This window comes from Pseudomyrmex gracilis, unplaced genomic scaffold, assembly GCF_002006095.1.
Source record: "Pseudomyrmex gracilis isolate BER0280 unplaced genomic scaffold, ASM200609v1 scaffold_187, whole genome shotgun sequence".
Lineage (NCBI taxonomy): Eukaryota > Metazoa > Arthropoda > Insecta > Hymenoptera > Formicidae > Pseudomyrmex > Pseudomyrmex gracilis.
Window position 1 is genome coordinate 153,330 of NW_018020771.1, and position 21,428 is coordinate 174,757.

Consider the following 21,428-nt stretch of genomic DNA (forward strand, 5'->3'; position numbering starts at 1 on the left):
CGCAAACCTTTGTTTTTTTTGTTTTTTTTTATCAGTGATCTATCTGCGTTGGTGTTCTTTACGCCTCGAGAACCGATCTCTATCCGCAGGCGAGCCGATATTATCGAAAGGATCGCATACGATGCCTACAGTACATAGCTGGGGGAGCGAATAATTTTCGACTACGAAAAGTGAAACGTTAACGGCGTCCGATCACGAATCGCTCGTTTCCTCCGGGTATTTTGCACTTTTCTACATGCGAGTGAAGCGGACGAGACAAGCGAAAGAGGACGGACGGGCTCGGGCACGGAGGGAGGGTCGAAAGTCGGGGTCGAGGAGGAGAAAACTGTTTCACAAGTCGGATCGGGCGCAGATTGCAGTCATTTGCCGACATAAATTGCACGACCGGATAATCGCCTTGCGCGCAGAAACGAAAGCGGTCGCGCGTCGAAATCGCCGCGAATCGGCCGAAATTCCGTAGTTCCGGAGCGAGCGAATTATTGCTTTCACCGTCGTTGTAATGCACGAATAAAAGCGCTTCTCATTGTTGCATTACACGATATCACGTATATCTTTATATAATACACACAAAGCAACGATTTTGCATCTAGTTGATTGGATAATTATCTCGGGCGTTATTTATTTATTTATCAATACACGCGACTGTACACGCAATCTGTTTTCCTTGACAGTAATGACTTTACTCGTGTACAAAGACACACAGCTATGTGATGTGGAAAAAAACCCCGACTCGCACAATGTTTAATATTTTATTCAAACATACAACCAACAGCGAAGTTAGTTGTCTTCGCTCTACTTCGGTTAAACACTCACGATAGAATATTGCAAGTACTTTAGTTACTTGTGACAGAATATTTTACTAAAGTAATCGATAAGCGCGAGTTCAAGTATGCCGTAATCGATACTTATATTCGACGATTGGTTGACATAAGCGAAATGTAAAAAGTGCTTATTGTCTTTCTCTACACGATAAGTTACTGACATCTGCGCGCGCATTACAGTATATGCGGAAGTCGTGACATTTTTATTGGACGTAACGACGAAAAAAAAAAAAAAAACTGTCTGTACTTTGTTCGACAATGTGTTCGAGAGAGGGAAGGCAGTAATTCCGGTATGCCATTTGCGACGAAGTTTCGCTCGGTGTGTACACGGTAATAGCTAACCGCGGTAACATACACAACGGCAGATAAGGTTATCGCGACAACACGGCAAATTTCACCGACAAAACGACTTTTACGATTATTATCGTGAAGTGCGTTACACGTAAATAAATTCGCACAGTCACATGCATTTGTTAACTCGTGGCCGTTGAACCTTGCGGAAAATAAATTTATACAACTTGACAAGTTTTTTTTTGTTTTTCTATTATAGATCGAATACAAACGATCGAATACGCAGCGAATACTGTGTGAAATCCCAACTTAACCCTTCAGCGCTATGGGTCTCCGAGATTTATCAAAAGTTTTGAACCAGTTTTTAAAAACACGTGACTAAAGTAAAGGTTTTCAAGTCACGTGGCTTTTGTCACGTGTTTTTTTTCCTCTCCTGCCTGACACGTGACCTCGTTTTAGTCACGTTTTTAAAGTCATGTGACTAATGTAACTTGTGTCACGTGTTGGTTTTCCTCTCATGTCTGTCACATGATTTTTTAAATGCTTGTCTTCAAAACTGAAGATTTTTTCAATCTTTTTCTTTTGATCGACGCAGAATCGTTCAATCTTTCGATTAAAAACAACAGCAGATGACAAAATACTGCTGAGTGCGGAGATATTCAAACTTAAAGTCGTGTAGATCTCACGGATTTAGTCCGGACAACTCGCAGATTATTTTTTATGCCTGGAACTGAAAGGTTAATCAGAGAAAACTCAGAGGAAGTGTTTTCTTTGTTTTTTTTAAATAAAGTATTGCAAATTTAATAACTTCTGCTTCTCATACGCGTACCTGTCATAAAATTTATAATGTATTATTGTACAAATAAATTAAATTCGTCGATAAATAACTAAAAATTCCGAATAAATATTTGAAGATTATTTCGTTCGTTGTGTGCGCCGCAAATAAATCCATTCAATTAACCGAGAACGTTCAATCGTGCATTGAAAATGTAATTTTATAAATGGTCGCGTGGCGCCGTCAGAGCGCGAACGAGAATGTTGTATACGGATGGATCGATCGCGCAACCCAATCGACTATAGCCGCAAATTGCAACTCGGTGCGATTGCGATTGCAACTCTGTCCAGACGACGACGACGACGACGCTAGTTCATGACGGCGTATATATATATCTTCAGCTATATAACAACTTCATGTGTTTGTCTTTCCAGACTGTACGTCACCAGCGATTTCGGTGAACTATAAATTTTATATGCGCGTCGATAATATTAGTCCGCGGACCGTAATTTTAGACTATTATAGAAACGCGAATGTCGCGAACGTTTTTGTCTGTCTGTCGCCCGGCTGCGAAATTGTCGCCGTATCGTTCGTGTCTGTCTCAGCCTTTTGACCTTCAATCTAAAGACGTACGGAGCTAAGTTAGCGCGCGACAAAAGCGCGCGATCGCGTAAAATCGTCTCATTGCGGTCGATTTATTTATCACGGCACGTAAGAGAGAAAGGTAGAGAGAGAGAGAGAAAGTGTGTGTGCGCGTGTATGTGTAGGGAAGGGTGTGTGCGGCACCGAACGCTTTATTCTGAGGGAAATTATTTAAGACGCGCGCGCGCGCGCGCCAGTGCCAATAGGGGATTCGCGCCGCACGCGCTCGTTATTTATTCACGAGTAAATGGAATTTCCTTACTTTCTCAAGACTCATTCCTCAAATAAAAGAGATCTCTCCCCCGCCCGCAAGACGGTGGCCAATAAACAAGGCTTACTGCCAACTTTACGACCGCGGGTCCCAGGTGGCCTACCGACGCTCGCGAGTCTCTGGATCAAGGGAGGCTCTCTCTGTTGTTCCAAGGAAGCTTATCAATCGCGCGCGAGGCGCGAACCATCGCTCCGACAAACGAGCGTGTGTAACTGCGGGGAATCAGCTCTCTCTCTCTGAGATTAATGCGCGAGAGAGGACCCCGCCGACACACTTCGAACGCGAATATCTCTGAGCAAAATATTGGCGCGCGCGTGATTATAAAATCGCATATAATCACCGCTATATGTACAATATATATTCTCTGAAAATTATATAACACTTTGAAATTATATCACGGATTTATGTCGGTTTCATATTATTGCGTGCTCCCTCCTACCTTTATTGCGTACATATATATATACATATGCGCAAATTAACTGTTGACAAATCGACTCGTTGTGTACGTCAGGGTGCACCGCAGCGAGAGCCAAAATACGTCAATGTGCATCAGAATACACCGCAACAAGATGCGCGCGGCGCGGTGCTCTCGGATATGCACACGCCGCGATGTAATTTGGTGTGCGTTCCGCTTCTCGTGTTACGCTAATAACAACACGCCGGTGTGTAAAATACACGGCCGTGCCGCTTTCGAGTATTAATTATCCCCAAGGTAAATTGTTTCGCGGAATGGTTTGTCGTCGTTCTAAAGCACGACGCGCGCCCGTGTGTATATCCTACTAGCGTCGTTGCGCTATCTCACGGCTGGGCTTGTCAATTGTTTCTTCACAATGAAAGGCGAAAGACTCAACGAGAGAGCGAACAATTATAAAGAAGAAACAACGTACAACATCGAGCTCTCGCCCCTCCCTCCCAATTATAATTAGCCAACGGCCGCTGATTTCTGTTGAAAGTGTGCAAATTAAACGCCTCCTCCGCGTATGTTACATGTGACGGATAAGCATCTGGCAATTAACATGCGCGCGTTAAAGGGAGCGAGTAAAGAAACGAATAAGTATACGATCTGATTATTTTTGGCTGCAGACCGCAACGCAAAAAAAAAAAAAAAAAAAGAATAACCACACAAGAGAATCGCGCAACTTAATGTGGGGAGTGGATTAAATTCAATTCTCGCGAAATATTTCTCACGAAAACGTTCAAACCTCGAGTCGAAGAATCTCGTCGAATTGTGAGAATATAATTGAGGTTTACGATGAAACAGAAAAAAAGAANAAAAAAAAAAAAAAAAAAAAAACACTCACTGTAGGCATCTCTCATCGATGCGCATAATCCGTTTCGTCAATCGCTCAGCAAAACTAAACGGAAACAACGAGAGCAAAAGTAGATAATCGCGAGGCATCACACTTCACTAATTTCACGTAACGACCGACGAGCTTTTGTCTGCAAAACGCCGCTCTCCAGGGATGCTTTAGCGGCGCGGCGTCATTAAACACGTGAGAGGATGAGCGTGTGCTGACGAACGCGAACGAGCGAATATAATTACAACCGAGATAAAGGAATATATATGCGATCTCGTTGGTTAATCATAAGAGATAAAAACAATTCGCCGCTCCTCTTTGTTGTTGAAACATTTAAATGACAAAAAAAAAAAAACCCGACATCATTGTCTGAAAAAAGTTGTAGACATGTGAGAAGAGAGAATGTGTTAAAAAAAAAAAAAATTGTAATATTACAAATATTGAATTTATCGCTCGAATTCTCTCTCTCTCTCTTCAATAAACCTGTTCCTGTTTCATTAGCTCAACTGATAAAGTTGAATAATCCAACTCTCAAAGTTACCATTCGGCAAATAAATGAGAACCCAGTCCTGCATTGGTATAAGCGCGCGCGCGCGCGCGCACTGGAATCATCCCGTAAATTACTTCCCAAAGCTGGCAACTGAGAACCGGAGTGGCAGAGAATCGCGTGCCATCGCACTTCGCTAATTTCGCGTAATGATCAGCGAGCTTATTCGCGGAGCGGTTGCTCTCCCGAGACGTGCCTCGCCAACGCAATGTGATTTACCGTCTGCATAGTCGAGAAGAGGGTGGTGGGATAGCGAGGTTACGAGAGAAGCGGGGATATAATTATTATCGAAGGCAGGTAGCACGGCGGTGGCGGCGGCGGTAGTGGCATATGGCGAATGCGAGGAGTCGACGGGCGCGTACGGCCTTCTCCAATTTCCCTCCCTTCCTGTCGTTCTCCCGAGCCGGAGGATCGCCATCTGTATGTTCCGGTAAATCCCATGACTCCGCGTATTATTAGCTTGCATTATTGATTTATTATTTAGCGCGTAGGGTAGCCGCGCAAGCGCCCGCTAAATCGGGGTTAACCGTTCATTTGCCGACATTATGGTTTCTGTTATTATGGCATCGTAATAATGAGGCAATACAAAGAGAATCTCGAAGAAATGAAGACCATTACTCTCGTATACTTTTTATATCGGCGTTTCACTTTTTTTTTTCGATTCTATCTAATCAATTGAATTGTTCGCGCGAGACTCGAAGTCCAATGTACGCGAGTTCAAAACTCCCGATAGAATTGACGTGAATAGAAACATCTGTTGAAGAAAAAAACGTAACAAAGCCTCCAATAACAGTTTTAACGAATTAATGAGAAGCGCAATTAACGTGTTTTATTTTAAATCGTAGAACTTAATTCAATTGTACTTTTTTTTTTTTGGAAGCTGTCGAGTAAAACCGATGCTCGATTGCAAATTTAATTTTTTTTCATCACGATGTGCGCGCGCAATATATAATCAGAACGAACAATATTAATTACTGATAATCCAGCTTTTTAGAGACGCGACAGGAATAGGATGTTATTGCAGCTGCTGTAATTACTCGTGCAGGGACACGTATCCGTTTCAGCGGGAACTCGAAAATCTCATCAAGCATGCATTCCAACGGTATTGCTGTTCCACCAACACATCACCTGTGTGTGTGTGTGTATGTGCGACATGTACAAAAATAACTCTAATTACGTAGGCGAGAGCACGTTAATGAAACGTCCCGCAATTTTGCAGCGATGCCACTCCGGTTTTTCCCCCTCTCTCAACGCGCGTCTTGATTACCGATGTGTCCGCGAGTATATTCCGATTAACAGCAAAACGACGCGACGGCAAATTGTTGCTCGCGGTACCTGATAACGCGCTCGCCGATAAATTAAACGCCGTGATAAACCGGTAGCGCCTTTATGCACACACACACACACACGCGCGCGCGTTTGTGTATTGTGCGTGCGCAAGCATTGCACAGAGACGCGCGATCGCGCATATACATCAAATAGAGAAACCCGTTACGGAGCTAGTCCGCTTATCAGAATCGACCGTATCATAACTAACACTGGCGTTACATAAAACAAATTTTCCATTAAGCGCCGGCTAACTGTGATTCACGATCTTTGCACGACGGCGGATTAACCCATAACTATATTCTATTTGGAATAGAATTTCACACACGAGACACACCTTTCCCTTATTAATCGTAAAATCTCAAAACGCGCGAAAAACAATGTAACACGAATCTGAATCTACGAGAGAAGTTAATCTTTTTTGTTTTTTTTCCTTTCACGCTACGCTCGGCAAAATCTCTGCCGAGCTATCTGCCGCTCTGCTCCCACAACCCCAATCACACTTAATTGCGCGATTCTCGTCTGAGATTAATTCCGTGAAGCGATAAAGCGAGAGATGCGCGTCGGCGCGAATGTGCAGTTAGGCAGAGATGATTAGTAAGAAGGGGATAAATTGCACGGTAGCCGCTGTGTCGATATATCTTCTGTATACCCACCACGGGACACCGCGATACTAATTAATTCACGAGCGTACGATTAACAGACGCAACATCTTACGATTATATATATATATATATGCACGACACGTCGACTATCCGTTATATTCCACCGCCGCGCCGACGGGCATAAAGTATTTTTACGGTTTGCATATTTTAGCGAGTGTACCTCGAACTCGCTTTCTCCCTCGATTATAACCTCACGCTCGTGTATTATTTCGACCGTACATTCCTTCCTTCAAGAGCGGGGCAATCAACGCAACGTTCGGCCTCGCTTCGCTCTCGCGGGTTTTTTTTTTTTTTTTTTTTTTGTTGTTTTTTATTATTCAGTCGCGCGTATTTCTAAAACTCGAATATAATTCACGAAGGTTTTATGAGGCCCGCGCGCGATTCGCATTACGAGCGAGGTATTCAAAAACGTGCAACACGGCGGTGCAGGCAGTTTTTCCTGACTTTCCTTTGAAAATTTATTAATATCCGGAACGCGTGACCGAGCGTACATTACTTCAATTATAAATTCGTTCCGTACGAGAGACGAGAAACGTGTCGTGTTTTTTTTTTTTTTTTTTTTTTACAGGCGAGTCGTCGTCGCCGGCGCAATTTTCCCCAAATAAATACGCGACGCTGAGGCAGCGGAACAATGACGCGGCGAACGAACGGGCGGCGCATATAATGACAATTTGTCAAGCGTGATTCTTTTAAAAAATTGCACAAAGTGACAGTCGTCAGGCCGGCCTTGAATGCCCGGCAATTACGTGTCTACCGCAAATAAGCGATGCATGACATCACGCTTGCGTGTGTTAGTACACGTTTGCACGTGTGCGTGCGCGCGCGCGCGCGCCGGTCGTCGAATTTATGCGCTCCGGATTATATATAGGCGTCGATATCCGCGCGCGCGATACGACTCCGATGCGATTAGAGAAACCCGCACGTGTCCACGTAACGAAAACCTACAACTACGCGCAATCGAAAAAAAAAAAAAAATAGAAAAAAAAAGATCCTCATCGAAGTTTAATGCGTCGTTTTATTTAAAGAACATCATATTTCTGCGTAAACGTGAAATAAAACTGACGGATTGGCAACGTCGGTTATTTGCGCGCGAACAATTACAAATTTCCTCCGTTATATCGTATTTCTGTCTCTCCGTAATTATTGCTAATTTTATAATGAAAAAGGTCGCGTCTTTTAATAGTCTTAAGTACGAAAGATACGAGCCTCGGACAACCCGTGATTACACCGCGTCAGCGGGTTACATAACGAAAAGACGTACAACGAGGAAGAGAGAGAGAGAGAGAGAGAGAAAAAGAAAGAGAAGCGCGCAATAATGGAAAACTATAATAGCTTTGTTTCTGTTTGAGACGGCGGATAGGATGCATAAGTAATCTCGTTGATTGCGCAAGAATATTGAAATTAAGTATTTAAAGGTAATCATCGAGGAATTACGAGAGAATATCACAGCGAGGAGACTTACGATCACGTCAGCCGGGGCTAATTGTTAGCGAGTTAACGATGATCGATGATAACGGGTCGTGTGCTCCCTTATCGAGCAACCGTGTTGCACGTAACACGGCGCTTGCATGCAACCCACCCCGGCATCGTCGTTACGTGTTTGCAAATTTCGAGAGAGCTCGCATGTGCGAACTATTATGCGTGAGAGATTGCTTTTTCAGTTTCGCGATTGCCCGACGGGGCAATCTTGAAGGTAATATTTGCGCGCCGGATAGGGGAATATTTTGTTTAACAAGCGCGATATCCATCTACTGTGTGCGAGGATCAATGCGAGAATATTATTAAAGAGATTAAACAGGTGCAAAGCTTATTTCGCGCTGCAGACTGGAACGTAATTTCGATTTAAATTAGAAATTTAAACAATTTAATACGCGATTTGAAAATGTTTTTCTCACGAAAACATTTACATTCAATTAAAAAGTTAAATCGCTGACACCTATTGCAACTGTCAGCGATTATATCCGCGGAGATTTAGTAGTACTTTCAAACGCACAACGAGATAATCAAAAAAACGCAATGCAAAAATAAAAAGCAACAATAAAGAATATTTCACGGAAATAAGTTGCCATAGATACCTGCTGTGTATTGACATGCGTGGAAGGATAATACTCGTAGCAAGCACTCGACGGCGTTCGCTCCGCGAGCATCGCACAGCGATAAAGCGCTTTAACGAGTGCGTCGAGTGCCTCGTAAGCTCTTTTTTCCGGCGCGGATCATTAATTAACTCCGACGAATGAAAAACAGCCTCTCTCTCGCCCATCCAGCTGCACTTGGCAATAATAAAACGGGGCAATTAGCCACTTTTAATAACATCGTTTCGCCGGACGACTTGTTTGTACTTTCCGCCCTCTCTCTCTCTCTCTCTCTCTCGCTCTCGCTCTCTCTCTCGCTCTCTAACACGCTCGTTGCATCCCTCCGCGTTTTTTTGACGTCCATGCATCGTAATGATTTCCCGCGCGCACGTGTTGCTGCAAATCCACGAGCAAAGCGCATTTTAATTGACCTAAATTCCGCGAGACTTGGCCGGTGGCGGCAGCGAAAAATAAATGGAAGAGTGAGAGACAGATAGAGAAAGAGAGAGATGGCGATTTCCCCGCGGCAATTTTTATTTCGACGCGCTTAATTGTATATCCAAGTACGATAACGAGAAATTTTGTATGTATTATTTTCGAACTTTTTTAGCCGTGTATAAATGCGCACCGCAGCATCTATATGCGCAGTTCTTAATATTAATGTAATTATATTGAATATTATAATATCGGTTTTTCTTCCCCCTATTGTCTGGCTCCCTGTATGAATATACGTTCCGCGGAGAGAAAACTTTTGTACTTACACACGTGCGCGCGCGAACGTTGCGAACAAATAACATCTGCAATTTCTAACGCACGCTCTGTATAATTACGATACAATGATACGCAGAAATATTCCCGGTTAAGAATGCGCAAATTATAATTTTGTTTTCTCCCTTTCATTGTCTCACTTCCTACAGATAATAAAAAATTAATGTGTCTGGGTTTCTTTTTTTTTTTTTATATATAACCCGCACATTTTCTCTTCCTCGGAAGATCCTTGCGTCAAAGTTTCCATTTAAGTCTCGAGTTTTTTCGGATATCGCGCCGATCGGAGCGAGACTTCGAAAATAAAACACTCGAGCACACGCGTCTCAATCTCGGTCGACGATTACATCAGGCGCGATATCGAGAGAGAAAGAGAGATAAGAGGATAGAACGCGCGCGTATCTCTCTTTGGTTTCCTTTTTAGCGCAGACGATAACCGAAAGCGTTGTAAAGTTGTGCCGTGAATCCCGCAGAACAGCCGCTCGTAAATATGCACGTCGCTTCATGAATATGCATCGTTCGCGGTGCATACGCGGCTATGCAACGCGCTATGCAGCACACGCCTATCCCGTGCGCCCCTTAAGACTTTCGTCGGTTAAAGCGGCGGTGCGCACGAGTTTCCAGCCGAATGGCTGGCGCGCCAGTTGCACGAGATATGACAACTACCGTTATCGCCATGGCGACGGAAAGGCAAAAACAAAAATTCACGATCAAATTTTCGCTCTTCGCAAACGCGCGACACTAAATTTTCGACCGCGAAATGTGTTTGTGTCACACAACTTTGTATTATGAAAATCTCGAATATATCACAAATCGAATTCTGTGCGCGCGCGCGGCGATCATCTCTCGTCGCGCGTCATTACGCGAAATCTCCTAAAAGCTCCGCCGCCGCCTTCAGCCAAAATCCATATCGTAATGTAATGACAATCGATTGATGTGTTAATACGACGTGCTTCATAGAAGTTAATTGAAATTACGTATGTCGAAGTGCGTTAATTATCTACGGCGTATCTGCAAACAGTATGAATTAATTCCTTCCTCCTGCCGTCTCACCGCGTCCCACATTAACATCCTATATAGGGGCATTAAGCGTATTAATGCTAGTAATGCGATATCGCGGCTACTCGCCCAATAATGAGCGCCGTTACATGAAGTATGGATTACCGATGCAATGGCGGTTAATGAATTTTGCAAAGAGCCGGCCGCCGACGTGCCGACGGCTAACCGAATGCTCTTTGAACGCGACCGACGCACACGCGATGATTTTCTCCTTTCCTTTTTTTTTTTTTTTTCCGCTCAACCCGTAGGTAAAAATTTCTTCGTCGCGCGCGACGCACTTTAAGCAGCACTTTATAATGCACATATACGCGCCGTTAGCGCGCGCGCGAAAAACGCAAAGACAAACGGAACAGATTGGTTCCCGCGGCACGTTGACGAGGTGGCAGCTGGCAAAGAAGGACGAGGTCCGGTTTGTCACAGGAGGCAGGAAACACTCGCACCCGTTAATAACCCAATTAAAACGGACAGGAAATGTATCCCTAGTACCACCCCTGTGTCGGTCTGTCCGTTGCTACCGGCGGCGCTATCGGTATCGTCATCGTTATTACTGCATCTACTACTATATCGCCGTCACGATTACATTTGCCGGCGCGAATACGCGACCGTATCGGATGATGTAACTAGCAATCGATCTGTGTGTCCCGAGATCCTTTATCGATGTTACGGAGAATTGCTTGTTGCCATCCATGATCGGGGTTGCAATAACGTGATCGAACGAAGTTTTAATAAATGGAAATTTTTCTAAAAGAAATTTTTCTCAATGACAAAACGTAAATAATGAAAACTTGAGGCAATCGAAATTTCATTCATAAAAGATACGCGACGTAAACACGATAGAGCAAAATCGGTGCTATTCTGCGATTATTAGTTCGCGCGCGCGCGCGCGAATTTAATAAATAATTTAAAAAGAACTAAAAAAGAAATCGTTCGCAGAAATCGTTCATCAACAATTTTGAAAAAGAAAAATAAGCTTCGAGTTTATTTGTAATAATTAAAGTCCGCAGACTCACCGAGGTCGTGACTAACTGCATTATAATGCAAAACAGCTGAAACCGAGCGGCTAATTTCCTCTTTAGCGATCGCTATGCAATTATACGCGATTACCTTTTCCCGTGGCATAAACAAGCAATCGCGTCGGAATTGTCGTGTGCGCGCGCGCGCGCGTCTCTCTTCGTTACATACACGTTCGACCGCACAACACGCCGGCTTCGAATCGCTTCTTACCTGGAACAAAAGAAAACGAGGAAACAATTTAATACAAAGCAATCAATCGTCCGAAACACGGGAATAAAATGAAAGAGCCGGGAGTAAAACGCGCGGACGCGATATTACATACGTGCTGAGAAAACGCAACTTGTGCGATCGATCGATTCGCATTCGAAGTAATTAAAAAAGAAACGAGCGTTTCATGACATTCTCGTGGGGGGGGGGACGGCGCAATAATTATACGCTTGCAATTTTATTTTACCTCTATCTCTATACGTATTGATTTTTCCCAATGTTTTAATATATTTTTCATTTCAAGTTTTGAAATTATTTAAGATAAATAAAATAATAATAATAATAAAGTAAATAATCAAAATAAATTGAAAACAAATTTTACACACACAGTCACGCATAAAATTATGAAGTATACATATTGATTTCTTTCTCGCGCCAATGCGATCCGCTTTGGTGAGACCAATAATTCCCTCGGTATCGAGCGAACAATCTTCGACCGTGAAATCGGCACGATCCGAAGAAGCTCGGACTACGGATATCGACGATTCACCTGGATCGCCGTCTGGCAGCGCGAGGGTGGTCGAGAGAACGGGCGGTTTCGAAAAAACAACGCATAAAGCATTAATTACGTAACTTCCGTTCGGCACTTCGTACCGGGGGATCGGTATCTCCGGGCGCGAGCAACTAGCTATCGGTGTGTGTATGCGTGTGTGTGTGTGTGTGTGTATATAAAGAGCTTGAAGCGATATTCCCCGGTGGTAAACAAAGTTACAAACGAGATCGGAAACTCCTAGGCAATTTGCGCAACGGCTAGAATATATTTAATGGAGTATAATTCAGTTTACATTTATGGAATTTATCCGATATTTACGTGTTGAAATATAAACATCGCGCGCTCGCTCCAACACACATACGTAATAATAAATTCTTCAATTTCCCATTTTCGTTCGCGCGTTGTAAACTTTTCTCTCTCTCGTAAAAATACTGTGAGTAATACGGTGAGCGAGAGAAAAATGAACGCATGAAACGTCTTAAGCCCGATGTAATTTGTAACCGTCAGCATTTTATCACAAAGTTTCGCGAATTGACTCACAGCTCGCTCTAACAACCGGGACGAAACTGTGAGGTTTCGCAAAAAATAAAAAAAAAATAAAAAAAACTGTGAAAAGAGAGACTTCGATAACGCGCACAGAGCCGACTGCGAAATACCGCATGCGAAGCAGAAATGCATCCCGTCGCCGTCGGCGCGTTCGTCGAGTCGACACGCGAAACGACGGGCGGGTTGACATATTCGGGAATAAATAAACGCGGCGCTGTCGGGCCAGGAAGAGATCGGCGGCGACGATAGCCGGCAAATAAAAACACAATATTGGGAAAGAAAAATGCAAAGCAGCGTCATTTAAATGCGTGTAACGAAAGAGAGGGGGGCCGCGCCGCGTCTGGTCTGGGAAGTCGTCGGGAGATTTCAAGGGGGACCGCAAGGCAGCCGGAGGTCACCGGACACGACGTGATCGCGTGAGATTAGGCCCTTTCAAGTGTGACTCATGCCGGCAGGGAAAGCAAATGAATGCAACTGCGCCGACCGCTACTCCCTTTTCTGTTCTTCCACTTCTTCTTCGCCTTTCTTTTTTCTTTCCTTTCCTCCTCTCTTTCTTCTTCGGGCCTCTCTCTCTCTCTCTCTCTCTTTCTCCTCCCCAACCGCGGCACCCTCCTCCGCCGTTCTCCGTGTCCGACAATCGCTGTTAACTTATCGGTACACGCACGAATACGACGCGTGGTCAGATCGAATCAGTAAAGTTCGCGTCAGTCACGAGCGCGCATGGTCTGAAGGGATATAACTCGCTATCGGGAAGTCGGCGTCAACGCTTCAGCAGAATTATTCCTATTTATGAGTTACTCGTATAGGGGGGCGAGCGCATGCGACATTCGCTCTTTAATGTCGAAGTTCCATAAAAACGAACGAGACGAGACGCAAAGCATCGCTCCGTCAAAAATTAAATTTTATATTATTTTAATTTTCACATCGCGATATCTTAATTAAAAAAAAAAAAAAAACAAACGATTGATAGAACATGATGTCACAAATGACATGATTTTTCATATTATCCTCTAGCTTCGAAGAAACACGCGTATATCCCGGACGAGATCTCAACTCACGGACGCGCATTAACCGCTTTATTGATGGGTATCGAAGCATGATCTCGCAGCGGAAGAGTCCGCGCCGAGGAATGTCATACTGATGGCTCATTAACGGAGGGTTCTCTCGACAAGACAAAGCCCGAATCGTTCTCTTCCTCCGCTCTTTTTCCCCTCCGCCCCGTGCCCGTCGATCCGGTCATCTGCCGGGCACGAATTAAGGGTCCAATTTCGCGGAGCCGCTCGATGTCAAGCGACGACGATCCGTGTGCAGGTAAGACACTGCCATCATCGTCTGCTACCGATGTCCCTCTCTCCGCTCCTTGTGTCCTCTCGCTGTCCTCTTCCTTTATCTTTAGCTCAACGAGAGACGGCGACTTCTCCACAACGAACGTTCATACGAAAATAGCAACGCCTTTGTTCGACGACCGTCCGGCTGTCCGTTCGATCGTCTTCCTCCTCGTCCCGTCGCCGACGACGCGCTGTTCTTCTCCTTGTTCTCTGGTCTCTGCCTCCTCTCCGCGATCTCCTCTTCGTCTAACCGCTGAGACGTGTATCCACTGATTCCTCGAAATTGTTGCCACTGTTGATCGCTCTCTCCTCGGGAACGTAGTGGAATCCCGTGTTATACTGTTTTTACAAGCGGATGCTCGCGCAGTGTTGTTTAAATTGTTTTTCTACACAACGCTTCTACGTACTACACGCTCACGAGTCAGTGAATCGAAAGAATTGATAGTTTTAAGTTTTAAAAAAGTAAAATACGCGTCGTATATTCACAAACACAATTTCATTCAAAAAATAAATTTTAATTCTTTTAACTTTTTTGCACAAAAAAAAATCCAGAAAATGTCTTTCTCTGTCACGATTCGTGGATTACTTTGTTTTTACAAAATAAACGAAGAGTGACGTAATTAATCCTCGAATACTAAAGCGCGTTCGGCTTTTTGTTTTAATACCCGAGTATCCCGCGCTCGTCCGAGCGTTCGCGCATTGAAATCAACTAGCGTCGCGATGTGATTGAATTTCACGGCGAGCCAGACGTCGCGGCGAGCATGAGTTTATTAGCCGACATATACGTGTCACTGTCGCATTACCATTAGCGGCCGGTTAAATCCGTTACGAGCACGAAGCGGCTTAACGTTCGCGCGCGCTGCTCAGATTTATCTAATCCGCATCTACGTACGAGAGAGAGAGTGGGAAGGCAAAGAAGAATTTTTCTCCGCAATAATCCGCTCTCTCTAATATAAAGAACGTCGTGATTTCCTCATACACGCCGTTATGTATATTGACAATCTGCGATCGCTTTCGCCGTGATGCGAGACGCGCAACAACCACTCCCGTACATATACATGTACGCCGGATAATAAATCCGCGTGCGCGAGCCTCTTCCGAACATTAAAACTTCTAATGTTAATTTTAACGTTCATTTATGTAAAAACTCAGTCCCGTAAAAGATACGCTTAAAAAACAAATTTTGTGAATTATAATTCGTACAAATTAGCTGATTGAGATGAGTGAGAGCGTATAAATGTTAGCGTGTCTCGCCGACATGTAAAAACACAATTAATTTATAATGCAAATATATACGCACGTTCGTAGAGAGATAATATTAATATTCATAATCTCTCTTGCCGCAAAACAAAAATAAATAAATAAAGGACAGCCTTCAAATCACCCTAATGTTTCTTTAATACGACACGTCACTTTATTGCAACATCAAAAAAAAAAAAAAAAGAGAACAATCAATTAACAGTGATGTAATTTATAACTCTTCGTTATTGATTTTTTTACTTTTTTTCTCTCTATTAAAAATGAGTTGAATCTTGAAATTTATATTTAATTGCAGTGAATTTTATTTTAAATTAATATATTCCCAACATTCTTCAACATGTATAATCTCCGATAAACCAAAAATATCCTCTCTCTTGATAAAATCCGCAAACGCTTACTACGACACGTATATATGTGTGCGCAATATCTCGGAGAGAGGCAGCGCGCGCTAATCGACAGAGGCTTCTGCCTCTGTCGTTGCTAATTTATTAGCTCCTTTGGACCGTTCGAGTCACCGAAGTCACGCCGCGGGTCGTGAAAGAACAGTCAAGAAGCGTTAGTCACTCGCCTCATAATTTGTTCATTTCTATATTTAGGCGCGCGCGATCCGATGATACCCGGGACCACTTCTCTCTCGCAGACCTATCGCGAGAACGCCTGTCTTCGGCGCCAGTACTGCCGCCGCTGCTGCGTGTAACAGTGACAACGCAAAGCGGTCGGTTCGACGTTACGAAAATAAATCCGTCGATGGGCCGCGAAGACTCGCGCCGCGGAATCTCCAAGCACGTGTACAAACAACCCGTAAAACCCTTATTGTACGTCAACCCGTCGACGCCGCATTTCTCAGCCGCATTCGTATGCATATGCGCAACATCATCTGTGTATACTTCGCGATTCTTCCAATAGAGAAAGAAAGAGATTAAAAAAAAAAAAAAAATCAATATCTCTCACATCGATGTAAAAAATGTTATAATTTTCTTATTTTAATTTTTTTTTTTTTTCAATTAAAAGAACAGAAAGATTTTAATTTGTTTCTTTTCTTCTGACTTCTCGAAATTAAGTTTTCACGAGAAGCACTTGCAACTAATTGGAACACGTTCCAACGCATTTGTACAGAATTACATTAGGACACGTAAGTACATTATGTGGAGAAAACAGCCGCAAAATGGCGAAACGGTTAGATAAATTACGAAACGCCCGAATTGCGACGCACAAGAGGCGGAAGGGAAAGAACACTTTGGTGGGGTCGATAAAAAGACACACTATCGGGTCGTATAAGACCACAAAGAAATAACACGTGGAGGGAGGGAACGGTTCTGTCACATGAGGAGCAAAAAAGAGAAGCAGCAGTTTCTTTGAAGACAGATCGTTCAGGGACACTTGTCGAGTGTCGGCGGCGCCTTCGCCTGTGTGGGATTAAGTTCGCGTCCCTTCCGCCCCGTCAACACCTCGCGTCCCCGGGATGACTTCAGGGAGAAAACTACGAATGCCTATGTGGAAGAAAACTCGATCCAGCCCGCGATAATGGTCCGTTGTGTCCCGTCGATAAATCTCATTGCGTTTGTGTCTCTCTTTCGCAGTTTTTTTCGATGCCCCCGATCGGTAGACGAGGAGACTGTCTCCACATCGTCGTCGTCGTCGTCGTTTCATCCCGTCTTCATCCATTTCACGAAGCAAAATCTAATTTAGCAATGTTCAAACAGTGATAAAACATCGGTCCACATTCTCGACGCGCGTTTGACACAAAACGCGACTGAGTATTTATCTCGAGAATAACTTGCGTCTCCAATTTCTCAACATCGCGTTGTCGTGCCAAGAACAGAGAGAGAAAGAGAGAAAGAAGAAAGAGAGAGAGAGAGAGGAGAGAGATACATATACTGCGTCCGAGTTTGCCGGCGAAAAGCCGAGGAGAGAAATTCAATAAAGGGATTTCCAGCGCTGACAGCTGATAAATGAGCCCCAGAGATTGAATATCGGAGATAAATGCGTTTCGAGTGACCGCAGACTCTTCTGCAGCCGGTTGTTCTTGCGCGATCAAAAATAAATCAAGAGCGATGTTATATTCCCCCCTTCAATATGTCGGGTCGAATTGTCCCAGGCGGCTCTGCCACCTTTTTCCAGCAGCGAGTCTCGCCGCGCGCGGTGTGTGTGCGAGACTTCTCGATGGTCCCGACAAAAGTTTGCGAATGTAGGGCCATATCTCGGGGGATCGGTAAACACGCGTGCGAAAACCTCACCCCACGCCTCTTTAAACAATTGATACTCTCGGGTGGTATCTAAACCTGGAAAAACCTTTTTTTTTCGATACACTCGGTTACTCGCGAAGTAACACAATCGCGAATTGATATGACAATAAAATATCTCTGTATTAAAGAAACCACGCGCGAGCAAAAAATCCATTGCTGGCGGCTTCCTCAAGACTCTTGTTTCAAAAAGTACATTAAATGTCAATCGATGTCACGATGAGATATTTTCATTGCCATATTTTCATTCATTAAGAAAGGACTTGAGAAAATTTCTGCAACAATGTATTGTTTGTTTAATTACTTTGATACCTTGCGCTTCAAAATCTGTTTTAAAATCAATTATCTCTACTGCGGCTAATTAATGTAACATAAAAATTTCACAAAGCGAATCTCTTCGCGCGCAATAATACAAAACCGAAAACTACACGATTAACTCAATTTTCCTGTACTTGTGCGACCTCGAGCTATTTCCCGTAATTATCCGTTCAAATTATTCTCGGCGCGTAGCGCGAACCAGGCGCGTCACAAAGACACTCCCGCGGTACGATCAAACATGCTAATGTCCTTTGAATTCCAATTAACGCGAATTGTTTAATTTGGCGCGACGGCGGCGTGTGTGTCCCCCTTCGCGCGGCGGTATCGCACTCGAATCACCACGAATGAAACGAAATGAGTTTACGCGCGCGCCGACCAACGGGCATTGTACAACAGACAGAAGGGGGGCGAAGTTCAGTTATCGTGACGCATTATCGTCGCCGACCGCGCTTCGTCCCTGCACCCCCGCACCGGGTCGCACGGCGCGCGCGTTGTGCACTTATCGTCGCTATCGGACGCCGTCTGTGCGTCGGCACCGACGAAAACGCCCGGGCTTATCGCGGACGTCGATCGGGCGTCGATCAACGCCGCGTTATAAATGATTTCTGTCCGACGTTTATACGCGAGATATGCGTCGCAATTACGCGTACGCGAGAAGTTCGTTTCCGAGAATGATTGAGCGAATAAAAAGGCGCAGGTCATCAAAAGTGCATCAATTTGGAGTTGCAGGAATCATGCGAATACACACACACACACAGTGAGAGACCTCGTAGTTTTTATTAAATCATATCATGTACGATAAAACTTAAAGAGAAAGAGAGAGAGAAAATATATTGGGTTGGTCAAAAAGTCTCTTCGTATTTCAATACAAAAATACAAAAAGACTCTCTGACAATATTTGCTTTAGAAAAAGAGGCGGAGAGACAAGCTCGTGAGAAATGTTTTTTTTTTTTTTCAACAAGATATACACACTCGCGAGTTAATAAATGAAGTTATCAGTACTGAACATCTCTAATTATGCGATCCTAGTGTGCCGGTGTGGCAAAATCGTGCAGACTATCGTGTCGCTGTCATCGCGTGAAAACAAGGGATGAGTGTGCACAGAGCGCGGAAGGCAGCTGACGAAATATGTCGCGTGCGGTCGCCGAGCAAACGACAACGTTTCGCATCGCTTGGGTAAGCACATTACTCCCGACTGCCATAATTAAATGTGTTACGTGACAACTGCGCGGCCGTCGGGGTATCACACGCGCCGGGCATTGCTTTCGCGTTCAATGCGATAACCATTCTTTTTCGTCCCGCTGTCGGTCGAACCGCGCCGCGGATAGATTTATTATTACGACGAGTGCGCCGAGGGCACTGATGTCGGAGCTTTCACTGTGTGTCGCGCGCGGAACGAAACAACCCGATTTCACCAAGCGTGTGAAAAATTCTTATTCAATTGACAATCGTGCACGCGCATTTTTATTAGGTAATTGGATTTTTTTCCCACTCTGTGAATAAAAGATGGTGAATTTTATGTAAAGATAAAAATAAATCAAATTTTGCAATATCTCAGTCTTGGAAATATAAATTTTCTTAGAGAAACAAAAAAGAAAAGTAAAATATTGAACGAAAGCAAATCGAATAGCAATATAAAATATTTCTATTTTAAACATAAAAATTCTTTATATAAAACTTCCTTTAGTTCGGATTCGCAAATGTTTTAAAAACCAACTGTGTGTAAATGTGGATAAAATCACGTTCGCAATCGTGCAAAATAAACTCAAATGGAAGAAGTAATAATAATTGTTGCATTTTGTAAATGCGGAGAGAGCGAATCGCTGAATAAATCTATTCAAACGCGTCGCGTTCGCTATCTTCTCACTGATAAAACTGCCTTCGGTCGCGGGAGCGATGAGGCGCGTCGCCTGATTCGCAACTCTCGCGCAGGCCGCCTCGCACTCTTCTGCGTGCGTTTGCGAGTGTTAATGCCGCATTAGAGGCGCACTTTTTTTCCCCTCCGAGAGTTAATGCGCCAGCAAATTCGCATTTAAATAACGCGCCGCCCCGACTGCTGTTTAACGATGTAATCTGGAAATATTCGCAGAGAGAGAGAGAGAAAACTTCCGCGAGTGTTGTAGCAGAAATGTCCGATCGAATCAGCGATGCATTATCGATAATTGAATAAAGTTAAAATTTGTTATTTATGGACAACATTTACTGTTGCAGAGAGAGAGAGAGAGAGAGAGAGAGAGAGAGAGATAAAAATATCAAATAATTATACATAAAATAGATTTTGCAATATAATAATTTGCGATAAATAATAAATATTTCGCAAATTATTTTGTGTGTATGTTAAATGTAATGTGAATTAAATGTATACGTTACATTAAGCGTTGCGTAATGCGTAAATCATCATACACCGATCGAACTCTGACACAGTGAGGTAAGCCAGGTATACGCATGAGTGATACACGTCAGAATCGACTAATCACGCTCAGGCTGGGGCGCGCGTAACGTCAAGAGCACGATGTTCGATTAACTATCTTACGATGTAACGCGTGTCACCTGGAACACGTAACAACGGGGCACGGACGATGATGGATCCGATAGGCTCGTTAACAGTTAGCGTGCCACGGTTCAATTCAACAACGATTCTCTCGGTTGCGAGAATATATCGCGATCAGAGAGGGGAATAGAAGAGGGAAGGAGGAAGAAGCCGCCACGTAGCCATTATCGGAGGCTGTCGAAGACGTTTCCCGCGCGAGAGCAAATAATAACGATTCGACGTGGCGATTAATGCCTCCTCGTCGTCGTTGGCGCACGGAGAAAGGATGATTACATGCGAGAGAGAGAGCGAGGCGGAAAAGAGGAACGGGGAGAGCGAACGAGAGCGAAGGTTAAATCGGTTCGATGGTCCATACGTAACGAGATATATCGCGAAACGAGCGCGGCAAGCAATAATTTATCACGTAAAAGGCATCGCCTGTGGCGTACGGTAAATGCCCGCCGATAGGTCACGCCTGTCCCAATGAACGCAAAATTGCACGGCAAGGCTGCGCGTTCACATGTGCCCGTAATAGGCTTAGCCGCTAAACGCCGCCAGAGATTGTCAAACGACATACGTCCGTCCGGATACGCGTGTACACACACGTGTAATGTTATATAGGTACGTCGAGAGACGGGAAATGTATACTCTCTTTCATTATCGCGATGTGTCTGGATCTTTTTTTTAATCTTCTTTTCGCGAACGTCGAATATATAAATTTCTACGCGTATCCCGTGGGGGAAAAAAAAGAGATTCATTAACATGATGATAAAACTTTTGTGTCTTTGTGCTCGATGGAAAAAAAAAAAAAAAAAAAAAAAAAAAAGACAAAGAAAAAAAAATCGTACAAACGATAGAATGATTCCAAATACGTATGACGAATAACAACCTTCGTTA

The 21,428-nt window shown here is 43.9% G+C and overlaps 1 protein-coding gene across 5 annotated transcripts in view; it reads right to left on the reverse strand.

Moving 5' to 3' along the window:
• The window catches only part of LOC109858095 (protein split ends), a 211,619-nt gene that overhangs the window by 77,224 nt on the left and 112,967 nt on the right, over positions 1–21,428 (reverse strand). The window contains exon 1 of one of the 5 annotated variants that reach the window (XM_020435005.1): positions 11,637–11,659. The exons of the other annotated variants lie outside the window; for them this stretch is intronic. The gene's annotated coding sequence lies outside the window, so the exon portion shown is untranslated. Of the gene's footprint in view, positions 1–11,636; positions 11,660–21,428 lie in introns of those variants that run through there. 5 annotated transcript variants of the gene reach the window in all.